General features: G+C 39.8%; 1 long non-coding RNA gene across 1 annotated transcript; it reads left to right on the top strand.

Annotated features, from left to right (window-relative positions):
- The first annotated feature begins 14,141 nt into the window (after positions 1-14,141).
- On the top strand, positions 14,142-21,002 carry LOC114012237 (uncharacterized). The gene is made up of 3 exons (XR_003554587.2): positions 14,142-14,390; positions 20,200-20,236; positions 20,873-21,002. It is a non-coding gene; the product is annotated as an uncharacterized LOC114012237 (long non-coding RNA).
- The last annotated feature ends 203 nt before the right edge of the window (positions 21,003-21,205 follow it).

Raw genomic sequence — 21,205 nt, 5'->3', positions numbered from 1 at the left:
CTTCTGTCTGTTCTACTTTTTCCCCTTACTTGTCCATTGGGAGGAAAATGGCTCCAGCTAAGCCGAATGGTGTGAATCCTGGCTTTAAGGAGGAACTCTCACAATTCAGCATGTATCTCGAGAATCATTTCAATGTAGTTGAGACTGTTTATGTAGGATTTTTTTACATGTCATCAGAGAAAAGAAAAGGTGCCAGAAAAAGAGCACTATAAAGTTGGGTCAGGAAAGTACAGGAGAAGGTGGCAGCGTTTGGCCGCAGGAATGGGGAACCAGACCACAATGCCAGAAAGGCATGAGAGATGCACATTCACAGAAGGATAATGAAAATGAAAACTGAGCAGCTGAAATGTGTTCTGGTTATGTGGTAGCTGCACTGGGTGTTAGGTGGTGCTGAGCTCCACTGCTGATGTAATTTAGTTGATACAATACGAGCACTGCTTCAGTGTACTCATTTGGTTTAATTTAATTGTGTATATTTAAATGGCTAACAAGCTGAGGGTGTGGGAGTGCATCTAAAGGCACATGTCATCTGCTTCTCCACAGGCAGAGCAGGTATAACGATTCTCAGCATTGGTGAGTTTTACTGAATTCCAAACTACCATAAAAGTAATTTTATTTTTTCAAAAATAAAAGTGTTAAGAAAACTCTTTTTGAGGAAAGAAAATGCATAATGAAGTTCTGTTTCTGGATTCCCATTATTAATATGGTTGGTGTGTGGTTATATGTGTGATAAAGATAAATGCTGAACAGCGTTTTCCTCTTTCAAGGGTACAGCCATATAAAGGGTACTTCACTGTTGCTTTTTTGACCTGTAAGTGGATTATTGAGTCGTCAAGGGATGCATGAATGCCCCAAATTCGTCAGGGTTAGACTCTGTAAACTTGATGAACTGAACAGTACAAATTCCAAAATAATAAATTACCTTGGTGTTTGAATTTGCATATTTCCTTGAATCTTAAAAACAGAAGCAATGTTGGACTACGAAGGCTGAAACTATTAACTAGATGATACACATTTAGGTTTTGATATCCCTTCTCATTATTGCAGTCTGGGGAAGGGGGGAAGACCCTGGGCCAGCAGTGGGTCTATCTGGGGGACATCAGACACAAACAATGCTGCCAAGAGTATTAGAGAAAGCTTATGAGAAGATTTGGGAGGAACTTGGAATATTGATCTCATGCGATCCTGCGTTCCCTGGCTCCATCATTATTTTCAGTACTGAAACAAGGGAAACTTCTCTTCGTGTAAGCTGGACTCAACCTTTATCTTATTTACTCAGCTGGACTATTAGTGAAGGAAGGGGAAAGATCCAAACCTTCAGTCTTTACAAAATTGGAAGAAAAACATGAGAATCCCACTTATGATGTAGCGTTTTTTAATGAGAGATATTCTTCCCATATTTTCCATGTCATGAAAAAAAACCAAACAGAAATCTATGGGATGCATCTTAGTTTTTTGTGACTTGCAACTGTTGGAGAGTTGTTTAGCTTTATCACTTAGCTATATCACAGAATGGTTGGGGTTGGCAGGGACCTCTGGGGATCATCTAGTCCAACCCCACTGGTAAAGCAGGTTATCCTAGAACAGGTGTCGCATCCAGGTGGGTTTTGAATGTCTCCAAAGACACTTCACAACCTCTCTGGGCAGCCAGTTCCAGTGCTTTGTCACTCTCAAGGTAAAGAAGTTTTCCCTCATGCAAGAAAAGATCACTGCAAGAAAAGTTGTAGAATTTCTTTACAAAACACTGTTGAATTTAAGCTCACTCTTTCTGGATTTAATCATGTCTTGTTTCTTTTAGTCTTCAAGAAAAACAAAACCTCAGTAACTTTTTTTCCAAAATTGAAAAGATGGACTATTTAAATAGAAATTCAGTACTTGGGTCAAGTCAAGTTTTGTTCAAACCCTTAACTGATGTTGTTTTTAAGTAGGAGATCCCTTACGCAAACTTGATGAATTCTTTTTTCCAGTATTTTTATATACCAGTGCAGAGAGCTGGCTCGTTTCTTCCTCTTTACAGGTGGAAACAGACAAATCTGACCTTCAGCAGTGTCCTTTTCCTGTGCTGGGTGCTTGGGGCAGGCAGTCCTTGACTTCAGCCGTAGCAGCAGCCTTTCTTGCTGACCTTGGTGATGGGTTTAGTTTTGTCTTTAGTGAGTTTAAATCAGGTTGACATGCTGTGAAGTTGAAATCAAACATACGATTTTTTTGTTGGGCAGAAGCTCATCCAAAGAGTGTGTGTGGTCTAGTTTGTGTTTTCCCACTGTACTTACCCCCAGGAAAGGGGTCCTTGAATGTAAGAACCTGGTTCTGCTCATTATCGTATTTTAAATGTCTCTCTGTTTTTGTTTTTTTCCACCTTCTCTTTCTGGGAAAAAGAGCAAGATCTTCCTCTGTGGTGAGGATGACCTTTTTGCAGTGCTATACATAAAGGGAGTGAATTTTGTCTAAACTCACAGCAGAAAGACTGTACCATCTGTTACTGGTCCTTAGGTTCCTCCATCATCTATATGAAGAAGAAAAAGGGGATGAAAGCACCAAGTCCAGTTACTTGGCCTGATAGGAAAGGACTTGGTGAAACCAAATAATCTAATTCCTCACTTAAGACATTCACAAGAAAGCTGGAATAGGCATTTTGGGATACAATGAAGAAAAGCTTATCTAGACTTATTAAATGTGGATATACCCTGTCAAGTTAAATGGCAATGTTGTAATTACTTTTCAGTTCTATGTTGAATTCTTTTTGTTAGTACTCAGGCTGCAATTAACATACTACAGCAACCATTGTTTATTCTTGCATTCCTTTGCTCTTTCAGTGGTACATGTGAGATTGGGGGAACTGTACAACATATTTGCATCTCTTTGAAAGGAAATTATTTGAGCTAGTTTAAATTTTGGTAGATGTTTTTAATTTATCCAAATGGGATACTTGCTGTATCTGTGCACGTTAGAAATGCCAAGAAAAATGTAAACAGACACTACTTGTGATTATCAGCGTGGTGAACACAAAAACGTGGATAAATTCTGCTTTTAAGTAGGTGTGCACAGTTTCATTATAATTAGGTGTTGGTTCATGCAAATGTCACCAAAACAAGAGCTGTAAGTGAGCTTTTCAGGACTACTTAATCTGTTTACTTTGTAAAGACACTTGGTTATACCTGCCCAGACAAAGGGCACCCAGACTGCATGCAGACCCCGACTTGTGAGATTCTGCAGGAGTCGGCTGGTGTATTTTCATAATGGCTATCTTTTTATTTTGAGCTTTTGGTGCTGAGCTTTTTGTTTTTTCCTAGGTAGATGTGTTCATTATGCAGTAAATTGCTGTTTAATCTGCACTGAATAGGATACTCTATATGATCCTGAAGTAAACAACAAATGCATTTGTTTTCAAAACCTTTTATTTATAACCAGGAACATTGACAGGGAGTCTTCAACCAGTCCTTGTTGTTTGTTGTTTCAAATGAGGCACTGGGGGCATAGGTACGGTTTTGGAGAATACATTTGGTTTAGCAAGGTGGATGGCAAAGTTGGGAAATGATCCTCCTTTGGTAGAGCTGGAAAATCTGTGTTTTCTTCAGTCAGGAGTCATCTTTTCATTGACCTGGCTCTGTTGCTTGTAGAATTGTTTCCTAAACAGATATCCCGCTAGCACTGGAAAGGTGTCACCGTGTACTAAGCAGGTCTGATGTGTAGGAGCTGCATTTTGCCTTGGTGTATTAATCAGTGACAAAGTAGTTGCATTTATTTGCTGAGGTGATCATGGAGCTTCAACAGCAATTCTGCATTATTTTACTCATTTTGAAATGAAATGATCCTTTGGAAGGGCATTTGTATTGGTGTTTTAGGGACGAGACACTTTACTGACCCTTAATAGCAAATAGAAGTTTAATCTGGTACTGGGAAGTCTTGAAGATTGCTTGAGTTTTCACTTTCATTTGATGTATTTGTTCCTCCCTGGTTACGTAAGGAAAGGAGCAACAGTTATATTTTAAGTGTATTTTAACAACACATCTATTTTATGTATGAAAATTCAATTAACTTCAGGAAAGATCTATTACTGAGTTGTCTAGACACTCTGCTCTTAGTGAGTTCAAATTTTAAGTACTCCTTCTCCGGCTCCCTGATAATGGAAATAAAATGAAGTATCAACTTATTTTTAGCTACTGGATTTAAGAATGGGACTTTAGTTGTAATAGGAACTACAGCTAGCTGTGTCATACCCAGCCTGGACTAATAGATTTGAGAAGAAAGTGTTGCCAGCTGGAGCATGTGTGAGTGTTATCTGCATGTGTGTTGTAACAGATGTTGAGCCAAGACTACTTGTCAAAGGTACCTTGTAGTAACTTTTAAAGATGCTTGTTTGTTTCAGAACATTTTTCTTGCATCACTAATTTTTTCCATAAAGTCAACCACAGACTGCATTATTGGGGACTACAGCTGAAACTTGTGGTGAATAGGAAATAAATTAAACACAGGTTTTCCCTTTTCTCTGGTTGCCAGCAGTGATGTCAGTAGTTTTAATGATTCTTACCTCAGCTCGCTGCAGTTCTAGCACTAGCTATTAAAACACTTGTCCTCAGCACTGTTTTTGTATGTTGTTAAGGAAATGCTGATGGCTGTTGATAAGAAACAATGAGGTATCCAGCTGATGACTTCCAATTCCGAATAAGGTACTTATGCCTTGAAGCATACTGTAATAGTTCACTGAGGAGAGAGGAGATTCAGATTACTTTGTCAAAAATTTCAGAAATACTCTTTTAAGACCAGCAAAGAACATTTTTATGCTAAAATTGAGGATGAGGCTTTTGGCTGTAAGTTATGCGCAAGCAAGAATTTTGTGGATCCCAAGACCTTGTAGGTCATACGCATTTCCAGTGACCTTGGAGGAGTAGCTTTGCGGTCAGAATGGCTGTTTTCTAGGCATCTCTGTGCATTCAGACAAAACAGGCACCACTGTCCTGTAATAGTAGCATGGGCTATCGTTCTCAGTTACATAATTTTTATTTTGTGCAAAGAGATTTGTCGGAGGAATTGGGGATGTGAAAACAAGTAATTGCAATCCATAATTTCAGACAGTCCATACCAAAGAGTCTAAATTTTTTTTCCTTCACGAAATTAGAAGAAAACAAAAGCTACCAATACTTTTTTTGTTATCAAAGGGTTTGATGACAGATAGATTTCCATGTTGTACTGCTGAAGGTCCTGGAAGTGTAAGTACAAGCTTGAAACTGCTCCTTGCCCCTACGTCCTGTTATATATGCAGCTGAAGTTTGTATGAAACGCAACCTGTACCATTTCATGTCTTACATGATTCTGTCTCTTCATCCCAAGTCCTAAACTCTTGGATATTTCAGCCTGCTGTGTTTTTTCACTCCTTTTACACATGTGCAGGACTTCAATATCGGAGTGTTTGTGTTTCTGTGAGTTTCCTCAGTATTATTTTCTTAGTGGATTCCTCTAGGAAACATTTTGTTTTTCAAATAGACTTGTTACTTTTTTTCTTCCTTTGCTCTTCTGACTTCTGAATCCAGGAATGAACGCCCGCTAGTAGCAGTTGCGATGTCGTCTTGACCATATTGGTTGAATTGGTGAGGAATTGGATCAGACAGTCCGTTTTGTTCAATACATGATGTATTTGAGTTTAGATGACCTGAATACTAGTGAAGAGGCGTAATACTTGGCCCTGATACTGCAAAATATTACTTATGTACTTAAAATCTCTTAGCAGAATAAGGTCTGGTGATGTTCCTTGCTTTCCTTCCGCTTGCCTTGTACGTGCTGGGCAGGTCAGGCTGTGGGACCTTGCTGGTGGGCACCCAACTGCTCCTCTGGCCGTGCTCAGCGGAGCTGGGTGTGAAACACCCGCCTCAGATATGCAGCACGCAAATCACATGCACTTTGCTCCTCCATGTAAATGAAGCCATTTCTCCTTTGTTGCGTGTCTTATTAATAAAGTATGGCATTACCGGCTAATTTTAGGTCCAACATAGCTAAAAGCTGCAAAGCTATGTGAAGCTGTATATAGATATTTGGGTAGGAACATTCCAGTAGATCGCAATGTGAGTGCAGAAGAAAGTTGAAAGTAAATAAGAGATCTGTGAGATAATTCTCCGGGGAGTTTTCACAGCATACCACACATCATTTGCAGGGATAGGCTTTCCTTTCACTTGAAGGACCACACAAAGTAAATTCTGTTTCTTGGGCAATTAAAGAATATAGGACAGGAGGTCTTTTCAGGTTTTTTTACTTCAGTGTGTCTATGGGAAGCCTTTATTTGTACTAAGGCAAATGCACTGTTTACCTATCTTTTCTGGAGCATAGTTAATATCAAATATAGAAATAGACACACTTTTATGTAAAATCTAAGTCTTGCTTCATCAGATTTTAGGCAGAACTCCTGAAATGTAAATGATGGCAGTCCTCTAACCCCAGTTAAAACAAAAATAGTATTCATTTCAGCACTGTGTTGTTCAGTCCCCCATGGGTATGGCTGCATGCGACTGTAGTGCGCGGAGCGGAGGACGGGGCTGTGGTCTGCGGTGGCTCAGGGACCGCATGCACGTGTGGCTGCCCGGTGGGCACATGGACTGACACTGGTGGCTAGCGGGAGACGTGTCCTGTGTGTGTGTGCCCAGCCATTGCAGCAGGGCCTGGGGTGCAGCGGGGGGGCACCCCATGGCACCCTGTCCTGTAGCTTCATCCCTGTGCCATCTAGTAGGGACACTGCTCCCCGCTGGGGGCCGAAGCATCTGCCACGGGATGGGCAGCATGAAGCAGATTGGTGTCAAGAGAGCACCCCGCTGTGCACTACTACATCACTTGTGATCAGAGCCCTTGTACTGATGGTCTGCCTGTGTAAAATCAACGGAAAATAGAGTTGAGAGGACTTGTTGACAGAGACAGTTGCACAGTGTGCTAGATCAGGGAGGCTGGAGCCAAGAGATGCGGGAGAACTTGGGGAGACAGGGTCAAAGGCAGCTTCTGGCATTCGTTCGCCAGTAAACCTGTGATTTGCATTATTAGGGCTGCAGGACCATGCTATTCACCCAGTCCTCTCGCAGAGGGAGAAGCAGAATGTAGATACATTCATGGACTTCAACAGGATTTTCTGGATACAGTTGTTTGGGGTTTTTTTGTAACTCTCCTTAGTCAATAGGGAACGGTAATGCTGCACCCCTAATGCTCCATTCCTTGGTTATTGTTTTCATGCGAACTGTGACATTTGCAGGTGGCTGGGAAGTCCTACAAGGAGGCCTGATACCTAATGAATCTTTCTCATAGTGGGTAAAAACGCCAACAGCAGGCTAGTGGTTTGAGCTTTTCTTTCTCTTGTCACAGGAGCTTGTCAGAGTTAATCAGTATGGACACTTAAATTGTTTCTGCTTAGGTGAATCTCTTGCAAGTTTTAAATGTATTTCTGACTGCTTTGAATTTTATTGGCAACATCTGTTTTAAATGCTTTTGGGATTCAGATGCTTTAGTACAGTTCAACTGTGTATGCCGTAATTTTTCAAGGTGCTAACATTTTCAGTTTGGATGATAACTCTTTTGAAGGGGGGGGGGGAAAGGAAAAAAAGGAGGGGAGGGAAATAAAGAAAAGCTTTCAGAGTGCCCATGATGCTAATTTTTTTTCTCTTTCATTTTCAGAATGATGACCTATACAACCTCAGCAAATCCTTCTTTTAACTCATGGGTATCAAGACTATAAATGTTTCGTGCTATCACAACTAGGACCTCACCTCCTCCTCCCCTTCCTCTTCCTCTGTAAATGGGTACGATGCATCCAGTTCAGTTTGTTTACTTTACACAAACCTCAGGAGTTAGTTGACTGAGCTGCACATCCTGTGTTGTGCCAAGCAGAAGCACTGTGACACCTGGACAATGAGTCTCTCTTACTTCATCCTCTACCATAAGGACTTAGCTGGCCACAATGAACTGATGTGCCCACCACTATGTCATGGTGAGAATGGGTATTTTACTAGCACATTTACACAACTTCATTTGCTGCTGAAAACCTGTATGACAAATCATCATTGTAAATTATTACATACAAAACTTAATGTTGGTTGAAGAGTATTAAATATTTAACATAGGTTTTGATTTATACATGTACTTTTTTAATTAAAATGTAACTTTTCCTACAGCACATCTTTTTTGATGTGGAACTGAGGTATACTATATTCTGTTGTAAACAGAGTGGGAAACCTGCTTAAAACAAGGCTTCTAAGAATAGAGTAGGGTACTATTCTTGTTTTAAGATTGTAATTCAGAAAATAATATAATATGAGTCATTGGTCCCTGGGCCTTGATTGTACAGTCATATTTACTGATACTATCAGTTGTAAGATAACCCTGATGTTGAGTTGAGTTGAGTTCTTTCCAAAAGAAAAATAATTTTGTACTCCTTGTAAAATACTAGTCTGTATTAACTACAATGAAGACAAACATTACTGTACATGGTATTTACAAATGTCAACTTGAATTCATCAATTGCACAGGAACTGACAAAAAAAAAATCAGAAAAAAAGAAATCAAAGTCTTCCATTGTATATATTGTAAAGAAAAAACAACAGAGAACCACAAAAAAAATGGAAACAAAAAAGGGTGAACTTTTCAAATTGACTCTTTCCCTGGAATGAAAATGTGGGTGTTTGTAAATTCTGGAAATCTCTTTCTATATGTAATAAACTAGATACTGTTTTATCTGCTGTAGTGGTTTTTGGGGTTTTTTGTTTTCTTGGTAAGCTGTCTCGAATATCTCAAATTGTCCCACCAGGTTTCTTTCATGTTTCTGTTGTGTGTAATTGAGAATGGCTGTGGGTCACGATAGCTTAAGAATAAAGTCAAGTGTAATTAGGTGTAGTAGGGAGTATGCTTCCTTGAATTATTTCACTAAAGCTCATTTCAGTTTTCTGGAGAATCTTCAGGGTACAGCCTTCCTTCCAGTGAAGTTGGTGGAAGAGTTCACAGCAAGTGAAATCACTGGAAGCTATAGCAAAACTTCAGCATAAAATTTAAACAGAACACCCCAGGTGATTGTCTGGAAATCAGTGCAAGAGGAAGGATGAGGAAGAATTCTTCTGTGACTCTCCTGTGCTCCACTCTGGTTTTATGCAGATAGAAGGTCTTTTGTGCATAGCATTTGCAGAACCTTAATTCTTTTGGGGACTGGGAAAATACTGAGATCATGGATTTCCAAGTAAAATGTTGCTGAAGTGATAATTGAACTTGAAGCCCTGTCAGGTTCCTGTTGGTCCCTCCTGCTTCTGTGAAGCAGCTATATGGACCAGGCACATTCAACAGGATTCTTGTAATCAGGAAAAGGCAGGCACACAAAGCATCGGCTCTCCCTGCAGGAAGGCTGTCAAGCCCTCAGAGAAGGGGTTTCTTTCCCCTGAGATGTTAATGATGTCTGGGGTTAGGCTGTGGTTAATGCAGTGTCCTCTTCTGACTGCAGTATAGACGAAGGGGCCGTTGCACAGCTATTTTCACCTCTCTTTTTGCTGGAGGCTTACCGTTCCCTTAGTTTTGCTGGTGTTATTGCACACGTATAACCACTTCGACCCTGTCAAGTCAAAATACTCACTTAAGGAAGGACTTGCAGGTTAAGAATACTTAAATCATTCCAGATTCCTGGGAACAATTGCATGAGTGGTGATGCTGGCAGATTTGAGGGTGGTGGTGCCTGGTGAGGCAGCAGCCTGAGAAGGACCTGTGACTGCCCAGGGTGCTGCCTTTGGAAATCTTGGCTCGTGCTGGCAGAAGAGTCTCCTCCCAAAGGGGCTGATTCCAATCAGTAAAACACACGAGGCTTTGCTTCTTTTTTATGTAGGAAGAAGCAAGTCAATCCACATTAACTTGTCTGTTACCCTTGATGAGCACTGGTATGTATTTTTCCAGAGAACCATTAATGTCTAAGAAGGCAGCACTTGCTTTAAAAAGAAATCCACGTGCATCAGACCAGTACTTAAATTTGTAAGTTACCTATTTTCATTTTGTCTTGAGATCCTTCTTTTTGTGTGTGTTTGTGTGTGGGTTTAGGTGGGGTTTTTTTGGGGTGGTGTTGGTGGTTTTTAATGGGGTTTAGTTACAATGAAAACTTGCATATGTTCTGAAGTGAAAACATAAGAACTCACTCCCAACCCCTTAGCCCACAGCCTTCTCCACCTTAATAAATTAACATAGATGTTGACTGTATTTATTTGGTTGCTAAATATTAGCCCGTGTTGATGTTAAAAGTGCCTTGGATAGAACAATACTTTATGGCCATTGTGCTTTGCATTGTTTCAGATAATTTGCATACTCTAGCAATTAATGAAATAATAAGTTTGTAGGTCTGGAAGCTGATGTTAAGTTTTAAAAGGCATTAGTGAGCACATTTAATCCTGGCAGAAGTATTTCAGAGTGATACATCTATGAGCAAATTTTGTTCATCAAATATGAATTTTAATTAAAAAAAACCCTGCAGGAATTGGCAATGGTCATTTTGGAAGGGAATGGTCAGGGGAGGATAGTGCTGATCTGGTGGGTTTCCATTCGTATTAATAGTAATGTATGGCCAGGGAAAGAGCTTGTTAATGATGTTAACTTGCATTGGTTTTGTGTTAATCATTATCTTATTCCTAGTAAAATTAAATATGCCTGTTTAGCAAATGTTTTGAAAAGGCTTTTGAAGCAAAATGCATTCATAACCAAACCTGAAACTCTTGATTCTTTTCTTGCATAGATTTTTATTCTTATAAATTGCAAACTTTAATAAATAGACCATTATGAACCAAACCCTTTTAAACTGAAGCATAAATGCCTCAAAAATACGGTACTCTACTATCTTACCCTTTTATGAATTCTTTTGTTCTGTCTGCCACAGAACAGTTGATAATTTCTTTAAGTTTGAAAATGAGCAAATGGGTTCAGTTCTACATCAGCTAGTAAAACTCAGATGCTCAGGAGTTTATTTTGCTTTGAATTTTTTTGAAGTGGAAGTTGCTGGTTATTATTTGACTTTCTTTCTGGCTCCATTATTGGGACAGCTTCAGTTTTTGAAAACTGTACTGAATGCATTTATTAGTGCTATTGGTTGAAAATGAATGGGGTTGGAAAAACCATTTCAAGCAGCCTCTAGGAGCACAAGCAACACTTACATACTTGGGTTTTTGCAGGGATTGCTGTGTTCAAGCTCAATTTGATGCTGAGTTGGCATGTATGTTGTGGAACTCTAAATAAATCTTTGTCCTTCTAGTCTTTGATATTAACTCCTTTTAATTAGTATTTAAAATGTCCTATAGCGTTTATTAGTATTTTTTCCCAGTCAAAAGTACAAATTCGGAAAGCAAAAAGGAAACTGGCCACATTTATAAGCATATTCTAGTGCTGTGGCCTTACTTTCTGCATATTGAAGAGCTAAGCATCTATGTCCATCTTGCTACCAGCTGACTTTAGCTGAAGCTATTATTCATGCCCTCTGTTACACTCAAGGGATGTGTAATGAGTAGTATGTGCTTAAATGGGTCCTGTCAACTCAGTGTGTGCCATATTTCAGTTACATAACTCTACTCTGCAGGAACAGATTAATGCAGCAATACGAACAGCCTTCACATTTGTTTTTGAAACGATTAGCTGAATCTAGTACTTTGTAGCAGCTTAAGTACAGCATGTCAACTGTTAATTGAATCAGTCTGGATAGATGTTTTGAGTGCTTTGTTCTGCAGCTGCATTCACCTCAGCTAGCTTAGTTTAAAGAAGCAATACTGAAAATAAGGAAGTTTTGGTAAATTTTTTGCTCATCTCTTGTGTGACCTGACCTCCAACCTGTCTTTGGGTGCAGCCAATGATTTTTTGTTTTGTTTTTTTTTTTCAGCTTGCAATCCTTGAGACCAGTTCACGGGTGAGAAGTGACAGTGTTCACTCTTGTCCAGTTCACCTTGTATTTACCTGCTTATTAGTAGTTTCATTAAATTGTGACTTTGAAGATGCCATAAACAAGTTCGTGAACTTACTGGATGCCTGTATGAAATTATTCAGAGTATAGGATGGAGAATGGAAAAGAGTGGAACTGGAAAAAAAATCAGGACTTCCAGTTTCTGGAAAACCTCTTTCTTTTTTGCCTTTGTACCTCGGAGGTGATACTATTCTCAAAAAAGATGAAATGAGGAATCTGAGATAGGGAGGACCATGATCTGTCATATTTGCTTCTTTCCAAATGTATGTTCTGAAAGAACATTTATATATAAGAGGCAAAGGTAGAGGCTAATCAATGACTACTTGAGGAAGCAGGCATTATTCTAACTTGTGTATTTAAATACTTTCAGGTTGAAAGTTTTGTATTACACATTTGGACTAGCGGTAATGGGATAATCAAACAGTGTATGCTTGCAGTGGGCAGGCTCAAATGTTACAGAAGCAACCCAAGAACTCTGCATCTGTACTGCAAGACAGAGTAAAGCTGGGTGCAAGGCCCCTCAAGGGGAGGCAGCGGGAATTTGAAACACCTCGTGCCTCGCGAAGCTCACTGGGATCATGTTTTCCGTAAACAGTTCTGCACCATTCTGAACCGATCTGAATTGGCAGATGGCTTGAAAATTGGTACTTTGCATTAGTCAAGGGCCGTGAAAAAGTAACTGCTGGGAAGTCCTAACACTGCACAACCTATAGAAAGGTTCTGTTTGGTGGGTATCCCTCTGGCTGCAAGGATCCCTGAAACTCCCTTTTCTGCTCTATTAGGATGCTTGACAGTTCTATTTGGAGACAGTAAGAGAATAAAAGGAAACCTATATGCCTCTTCTAGATTTAAACCAATTGAATACATCTCAGAGAAGTGAAGTTATCTGTAGGCAGATAAATTATATTGAATCAGAAAAACAGAAAGGGGAGTTAATTCTGTGTCATGGCTTGAAAAAAATGGTTCTGCTTTTACAGCTACTCTCAGGCCTTTTTTCTATCCACCTAGAGCTTGAAGCACGGTTTATTTAGAGGTAAGAGACCTGACTGGAGAACTCGCCTACTATGTTTGTAGAGGGTAGAGTGCTGCAAGGAAAAACCATTAAAGCAACAATGCTGCTACAGAATTGATAAAAATACCAGATAATGTCTGATATTTTTGCCAGTAATTTTTTGAAAAGGAAAACTTCTGCCTTACAGCTCTGTTGCTGTCCGACTATCCAAAGGCTTGTGGCATTACAGTACATTGTATGCGGCAGTCACAGTCTCTGCCTTTCTTTTAAACTTACATGTTTTAATTTCAGAATCAGTCTGGCACTGTTTGGCTGTTTGAGGTCATGATTGACCCCTCCTGGTATGGAGCGGGACCAAGTCCCCCCTGCTGTGCGGCGCTGTGCTGTGCAGGGCCGGGGGGGCCTCCTGTTGGGCTGGGAAGTGAGAGCTCCCGCCTCTCCTTCCCTGGGTTGTTTGGGGCTCTTTGTTTTAATAACTCATTAATTAGACTGAATAAAATGTTGGTTATTCCATGAATTATTTATTTGCAGTAAAATACAATAAAGTTGAAACATTGGGTTTTCTCCTCAGTTTACTGTGGACAGCGGTGCTTGCCCTGTTCAGTTTCCTCACCACAGGGTTAGTGCTCTGGTTTTCCGCTTTCTTGAACATTAACTGAAAGAAGAAATGCTAATTACAACCATTTACCAATTAACTGTTTCACCTTCAGCTGGTGAATTTAGAACAGCATTTCATTTTTCATTAACCTCTTGTTCGGAAATTTGATTAAGGCAGGAGTTTGAGAACAACAACAAAATTTCTCATGTACCCTGATTGTCTCTGCAGCCAGCTGAGGTGGGTGCAAGGCAAACTTGTAATTGTTTTTTTCATTGAGCTGTATCTTCTGAAATCAACAACAGGTTATTGGCTTTTGTTTTTAAAAGGCTGATGGAAATAAAGTGAATGTCCAGTTGCTGTGGTCGCAGCCCCAATCCAAAACATGGATTGAGCCCATGAAGGGCCAGAACGTGGTTATTTGTCCATTAAATACAACTATGACTAACTTTAGAGGAAAAAGGGTGTCCTCTAACAGCCCTTAGATACTTCTGCACTTTCAAATAATCTAGAATTAGATTATGTTTTTACCAGAGTAGCCTGAAGGCCTGTGCGCTGACTCTGCGTGCTTTTATCTCCTCAGAGGAGGAAGCCATTGCTGTCCTGCCCAGCCTGCCATTTTACCACAACATCTGGCTTTCCTCAGCTATGTGGCAGAGTAACCTAGCTCATTCTGTCAGCGGGCCTTTATCAGTAGCATGTTCTGCATTAATTCCAGCTCCTTCACAGTGCCTGTGACTGCGGTCATGCAGCCTGCTGGTGGAGTTCTTGCCAGCTTCCTTTAGTCATGCAGCCTGTCCCTCCGTCTGCACTGTTGGTGCCACCTCAGCCGCATCCCCCAGGAAAAGGTAAGCTGAAATTCTCCTTCCTAAATCTGCCAGGAAACAATTTGCCTAGGCTTCTTCCTTGCCAGGCTTTCTCTGTGTGAAGTGGCCTGGTAATCTGTTGGCTCACCACCGGTCTGCCAGTCATGTGGCTAATCCTGAGGGTTGTCTCATCTGAGGTGAAAGATAAGGAGAAGGGTCTGAACGTGGCACATGTATGTGAAAGATCAAGAGACTTCTGCCTGCTGTGTTACGAGACATGAGTGAGCTGTTTGTTCTTACCTCTTCCAAAACGTTGTATGAATGTGGATAAATCATTTAATGTTATTGCCTTAGTTCTGTGTATGCAAAATGAAAATTATTTTTACCTTCTTTACCAAGTTGCTAAGAGGATTGAGTAAAGAAGTACTCGACTCCTGCAGTGTTGGGCAATTTAGAAATGCTTGTAAGGAAACTGCATAAACTTTGCTGTTGTAGAGCAGCAGTACTGTCCAGCCCTTCTCATCTCCTCAGTTTTCAGCATCCACTGTAATGCTTCCTCTGTTCTTTTGAACATATCTTGCTTAGTCAGAAAACTTGCTTGCTGGGAGGCTTTGTTCTGTGTTTAGCTCAGCCGTGCCTTCCACTCTTTGAATTTCATTATAACTGTTGCACGCTCAAGGTGTTCTCACCAGAAGATAGGCATTTTAAGCCAGGTCTTCAGTCCTCAGAAAACCTTCTTTGTCATCTGTTAATGGAAGTCACACTTGACCCTGACTCAGGAGACCACTGCTATTCAGGAAGACCAGCGCAATGCCTGCTGAAGATACATTCAGGTGATCTTTACTAAACATAGCTTAGAAACTAAATACAGGAACGTAAAGCCAGTATATCCTTAAATTAAGAATGGCTCCATACACACACATGTAAATGTTTTGGGGTGTCTGTGTTTATTTTTCCAGCAGTCATTGTGACAGCTAGGAGCTCTATCAGATTAAGATCTTCAAAGCTTCCTTGAAGATATGATGCTCTTCTCCACTAATGGCTTGACTTTGTGCCCTGTCAGAACAGAAGCCTTTTAGTCACAGTGAGCTAGTCTTCTTCAACCCCTTAATACCTCTTCCCATGGACACTTCAAGGAGGGAGCTTCATATTGTTGAGCTCCTCATCTCTTCACCTTACTAGTGAGCTCTTCATGCCTTCCTGATGCAATTTTTCTTTGCTTTCCTCTTACCTGTGAAGTGCTTTTAGCATCTGACTGTTCTTTGGCCACTGTATGCTGACTTACGGGACAGTGCTACTGCCCTACCACAACATCCCAGCAAAACTTTCTGGAGATGTACTGTGAGCAGTATCGCTGAATGGACTTGGACTTAAATGACCCATTAATTGGGGAAAGTGTGAAATCCGTAACTTGAAATTGCCACTGAAGGCAGTGGATCCTAAAACTACAGCATCTCCACTTTTACTGCAAGTAGATGGACTTGTAGCATTAATTTTTTGGGGGGAAATAAGACTGTTTTTCCACATTACACGATTATTCTGGTTTTAAAAGCTCTGTCCTCTCTGGTAGCTTTGGCTGGGAATGTTGGCCTTATGGAATACTGGGTGGTTTTATCTGGTTGATTAATTTTGTGCCTGACATGTGGAATGATTTCACCTGAAATAAGACCTTCAAAAGAAAAAGCTAATTCACTTTTTTTTTTTTCCTTTTAAACATTAATGTAATATATACAGTTTAGAACATGATTACACAAGTAACAAAACTACTCAAACAGCAGAACCTTGAGTGTGAGACATAGCAACTTTGACTTTAGAAGAAGAGAAGCAAGAAGCTAGACTAATGGCTCAGAAAACACGCTACTTTCTTTTTGATGGGATTCAAAATTAACTTAGTGTTTGAATGAGAGTCTCGTTCACACAGTGTATGTTACACACCTTGCTAGCTGGCAGTGCAATGAAATTGTTTCCTAATGAAACTTCCATCACTGTAAAGTAATCACATATCTTTGCTAAGTAAATAATATTGTCCTAACTGTAATGTGGGTTTATCACTCCATTTTCTGAACACTGTTGTTATTTAAGCAGGATGTTTGTCATATGTAACAGTAATATAAATTGATACCGAATAGATAGATCTTTTAAGGAAAGCTGTGATCAACATCTCAAGGAATGTAATGGCTTTTGGGGATGTTTTTTTTTATTTGTTTGGCAGGGCTCTGTGTGTGTGTGCTGCTTATTACGTTTGTGTGCGTGCAGAGTAGAAAACACTTTCTGAAGCTTGTCAGTGAAGAATCGTTAATTGCATAGCAATAGACATTCACATAGGTGCTCTCTAATAAATTCATACTTGATCTTTGTGTGGACACTTCAAGTGCCGCTTTCCAGCAATCAGCAGCTCTTCCAGCTCCAGTGATCACCAGAAGTTATTTTGGGAAATTACAGGAAGTGCATACTTAGTCTGAAAATAGTTAAGGCCAATTCTTAAAAAGAGGTGTTAAAGCATGAATGACTTACAATTCACATAGATAACTGAACTGTCATTGTATTATACTACTTCCCTAAAAAATATTTCAATAGCTCTAATGGGAAGGAAGCAAGAAATGAAACTCAAAGGAAATAAATCACAAGTCCAGTGTGCTCAAATTCCCCCTTTGTCATCTTTATGTCTTTTATCGTTTTCAGTATTTCTGCATACTCTTTTTTGAAGCAAAGTTTACCCAGCAAACAAGAGTCAGATTTCTCATACCTATCATTTGCATTCGTTGGTTTCCTCTCTTTTGTTTTCTAAGGTTGACAAAGAGAAATGTACAGTGACTTTCTTTGATTTAACAGCTTTAATGTTCTAGTCCAGTTCCACCTTTACTGTACCTGTTTGGTGCTATTGCAGTACTGTGGTATCCCTAAGTATAACACGGTATGTGTTTTCATTTATTATGAAGAAAAGTAATTCAAAACCAAAAGGGTGAGAACTCTTAAGGCCATGCTTTCAGAAACAGGTTTTACCTCCTGTGTTCCATCACAGGAAATGAAAGGTCAGGATAGTTAAAACAGGAGTGCTGCTTTTGCTGCAGTAAAATACAATGCTTCTGTATGATCATTATTTTAAATTACTTCTCCAACTTTGTCACTGCCAAAATTAATCAGGGTAATGTATGGCAGACTGAACTGAAATACACACAGTAAGGTACCCTGACTTCCTAAGACAGGAAAAAAAGTGTTCATTTCTGAGAGGGAGCTGAATTAATACAAGATAATTCTCTACTGTATCAAGTAGTGCTTAAGATGTGTGTTGTTTTGTTTAAATAGTGGGGCTTAAAATGAGACTGCTTAAAGGAAGAGGGAACTCAGTGTCATAAGGATTCTTTCTTTGGGGGCATGGGGAAAAAATCGTGGTTCCCAGCCAGTGTTTTTTTAACGTGGTAAGGGGAACTGCACACAGGGTGGTGTGGGAGTATGCTGTGCACAGGCTTCCATAAACCAACATCATGAGGCACACAGCAAATAAAAACAATTCCAGATTATAATTATTGTTTAGTTGATCCCCTGGTTTAGAGCTAATTTAGACAGCAAAGAATAGAGGTAACCCTTCCTCACACCACCAAAATTGGAAGGAGCTGAAACCTAGGCAGTAGGCTCAAGCTTGGACGTGGGTTTATGCAGGGTTGAAAAAAACAGCCATCAAAGATTGGGAAAACCCTAACAAAATCCACAGTTGTGATCTTTGCCCATGGAAACAGCTTGATCGAAGTGGAGCTTGGATGCTGAACTTAACCCTGCTCACGCCAGAGGGATGATCCTCTCCTGACTGGCTTTATCTGATCTCCCGTCAGCAGAAGTGACCTCAGGAGCAAGGTGCACCACGCCATCGGAGGGCTCGGCCGGCAGTCACTGCTGTCTGTGCCCGTGCTGTGGGCACTCCCCATGGAGCACGTACGCTTGCAAGGGTGATGTGATGGACCTGCTGCCCAGGGAGTGGCTGCACCAGACCCTGCTCTAGTGGGAAACCTCTGAGTGCTGTTAATCACTTACCCCTGGTGCATGGAGTTAGGGGCCGCTGTTCAGGTGTATGATGGTAACATACCTGATTAATACAAATGGGAATTTGGCTGCAAGCTTCTGAATGCCTGCCTTGGTTGCAGTAGCAGGCAGAACATGTCATGACTAAGTGAATTCCTGCAGCCCACACAAAGTGGTCCTCTTTCAGTTTTATAATTTATGAATATGTTGCTGGGAATAAACATAGGGCTTGTGTGCTCCAGGCAGTGTTTAAAGCTCTATCTTGCTCTTGTCTCACTGCATAACAAAATCCCCATCACAGATGGTAGCCAGGCCAGAGACAAAGCTTACAATGAATTGATGATGTGATTATTTTTTTTTTAACTTGTACAGTTAGATTTTTGTAAACATTTCTTTGTTCATACCTTCTTGTGTATAGAGTATTCCCATGTCCTCTGCACCTGCATGGAAAGTCTGCCACTGTTCCTAGAGTGATGTGACCTAGATTTTAAAACAAAAACTGAACGCAAGATGTTTTCTGCTGTAGGCTTACATTTTCACTGGAACTGAACTCTCCCAAAAGTACATTGGCCTTGATCAAGGTCTGGAATGGGTGAGCCGAGAAGGGAATTCTTGCAACTCAACCCTAACTTTCAGATCCAGCTAGCATAATTATAGTTTAGCTACTGGCCGGTAGTACTGCTCTGGATAGCATCAAAGCATTCCTGTAAAACATTTTGAACTACTCCCAATGACCACTTCTGTGGTTGGTATATAGTAACTTCTGAGCACATATTTAATTGTGCCTTGTCCAAAGGGTTATGCAGTTTCTATATACAGACACCAGCAGAGATCTGTGTGAGTTACCCATCTACCAGAAAAGCATAGTTGTAAAGACTGGATAATTTGACTACCCAGGCATTGTGGCATCCATTGCGTAACCGTACTTCAAACGCTGTCTGGAGTCCGTGGCAGCTTCCCAGGCAGGATCTATCATATCAACTAATGCATCCGGAATGGGCTGTATCAAAAGCTTTAGCAAATCAATGCATACAGAAATGTAATTTGACTTTAATCAATTTTATTGTTAGAGCAGAAGAGGAAAACATAGATAAAAGCTTTAAGAGTACAGAAAGGAAAACTTTAATTTGTAGGAGGCTAATTAATTTGTTTTTAAGATGTGTTTTTTCCAGTCCTTTGGTGAAGTGCAGCTTGTTTAAATAAACTGACTTGCTGGAAGGAAAAGACAGCACCCATAGCAGTGTTGTTCTTGTATGCAGAGATTAGTGTAAATTATTTGTATTTATTTTCTTCTTTCCTTAAGTACCTAAAATACACTAACTTATTCGGAAGAAAATAAGAAGGAAAAAGGGAATTAAGTGGAACTGTAGAAGATAAGGAAGGAAGAAATGGGAAAAGCATCAGAGTAACTGTGTCTAACTGTGTGTGTGTGTATATGAATATATGTGTGTAAAACCAACAAATGTTCCAACAGCACTGACTGCAAGCTAACCAAAAGTCACAAATCACCCTTGAAAACTCAGTTCTATTTTTATTCCACAACGGCCTTAACTTCTGTATTTAGCAGGCATTTATTCATTAGAGAGTAACTGATGGTTTTTGTATGGAGTTCAAGTTAGGGTTTGCTTTATGTTGTAAGTCTGATGCACGTGTTCTATGGGATGTATTTAAAGATGAATATCTCTTGGAGGAAATGTTGTATTACTTGTGTTTGAGATTATGTTAAATATTCACCCAGGACTCAGTTTCAGTAGTAGACCTGTTTTTGTGAGGTGGGGTACAGCTCAGCAGTCTTCTGTTGAACCAAGGTAATTTTGGGGTTATTTTCCTGCAGGTGGTAGCCATCCTGGATCTCTATAAGGATAAAAGAGGTCAGTATGTGATACTTGCTTCTATAGCAGGCTGCTTAGTAAATTAGATAATCCTCTTCTGTTGCTGTTTGATTTGAGTGATATCTATTCTGGAAAAGACAAATACAGATAAGTCTGCCTACCCATTTAGATGACACCTGAAGAACATCTATGAAATTAAGAGGCCAAGTATTAGCATTTAACTGTAGTCACTGCATATTAATTCCTGTTCCTATTTATAATAGTGTGTGCAATGAAAGAAATCAAATAATGAAATTTCCTATAGATGTACATAAGACTATCATAACTGTCAGTCAGCCTATTCTGATAATACTGTGAATCTGAACATTAATTTTCAAGCGCTCTCCTTTTCCTACTTTTCTGTCAGCTTGCTGCTGCTATTCTTAACTCCTAAACAGTCAGCATTTGGGTTGGTGGAAGATGAAAAGTAGGTATTTCATGTCTGTGTTTCTTATTGAGGACAGCTTAAAAGTTGGAGAGGTGCATCTGAACATTTGTGGGGAAAACTATGTGAATACAAATCAGAACTAAGCACTATGAGATTTCTATTTGTTGTTTTTGAGACAGGTGGGATTTTTAAAAAGTAATTAGGAATTACTTAAATGGACAGACAAAGAAAGTATTTTTTATTTCTAGCTTTTAGAATTGACCTGATTTCCACAAGTGCAAGGCAACGACAGACGCTGTCTTCTACATTGGGCTCTCAGGTTATGGCGCATTTCTGAGAACCAAGCCATTTGCTGCTACTTCTGCACTTCTGAAACTAACTTCTTAAGGTATTCAGGACTATAAAAAGTGATATGTATAATTAGCAGATATTGTGAATTATTTGCAAAACCTTGTATTTTCAGGAAAAATATTGCAATTCTTACAGTAACATTAAAGAGCAATAGACCTAAAAAAAAAAAATCATGTTTGCATGACCTATCATGCTTTATTTGGGGATTTAAATCTGTCTTTTTGTTTTAT

The sequence above is a fragment of the Falco peregrinus genome, chromosome 12, assembly GCF_023634155.1.
Source record: "Falco peregrinus isolate bFalPer1 chromosome 12, bFalPer1.pri, whole genome shotgun sequence".
Classification (NCBI taxonomy): Eukaryota; Metazoa; Chordata; class Aves; order Falconiformes; family Falconidae; genus Falco; species Falco peregrinus.
The sequence above is the reverse complement of the archived record's forward strand: the minus strand, read 5'-3'. Positions and strand labels throughout refer to the sequence as shown.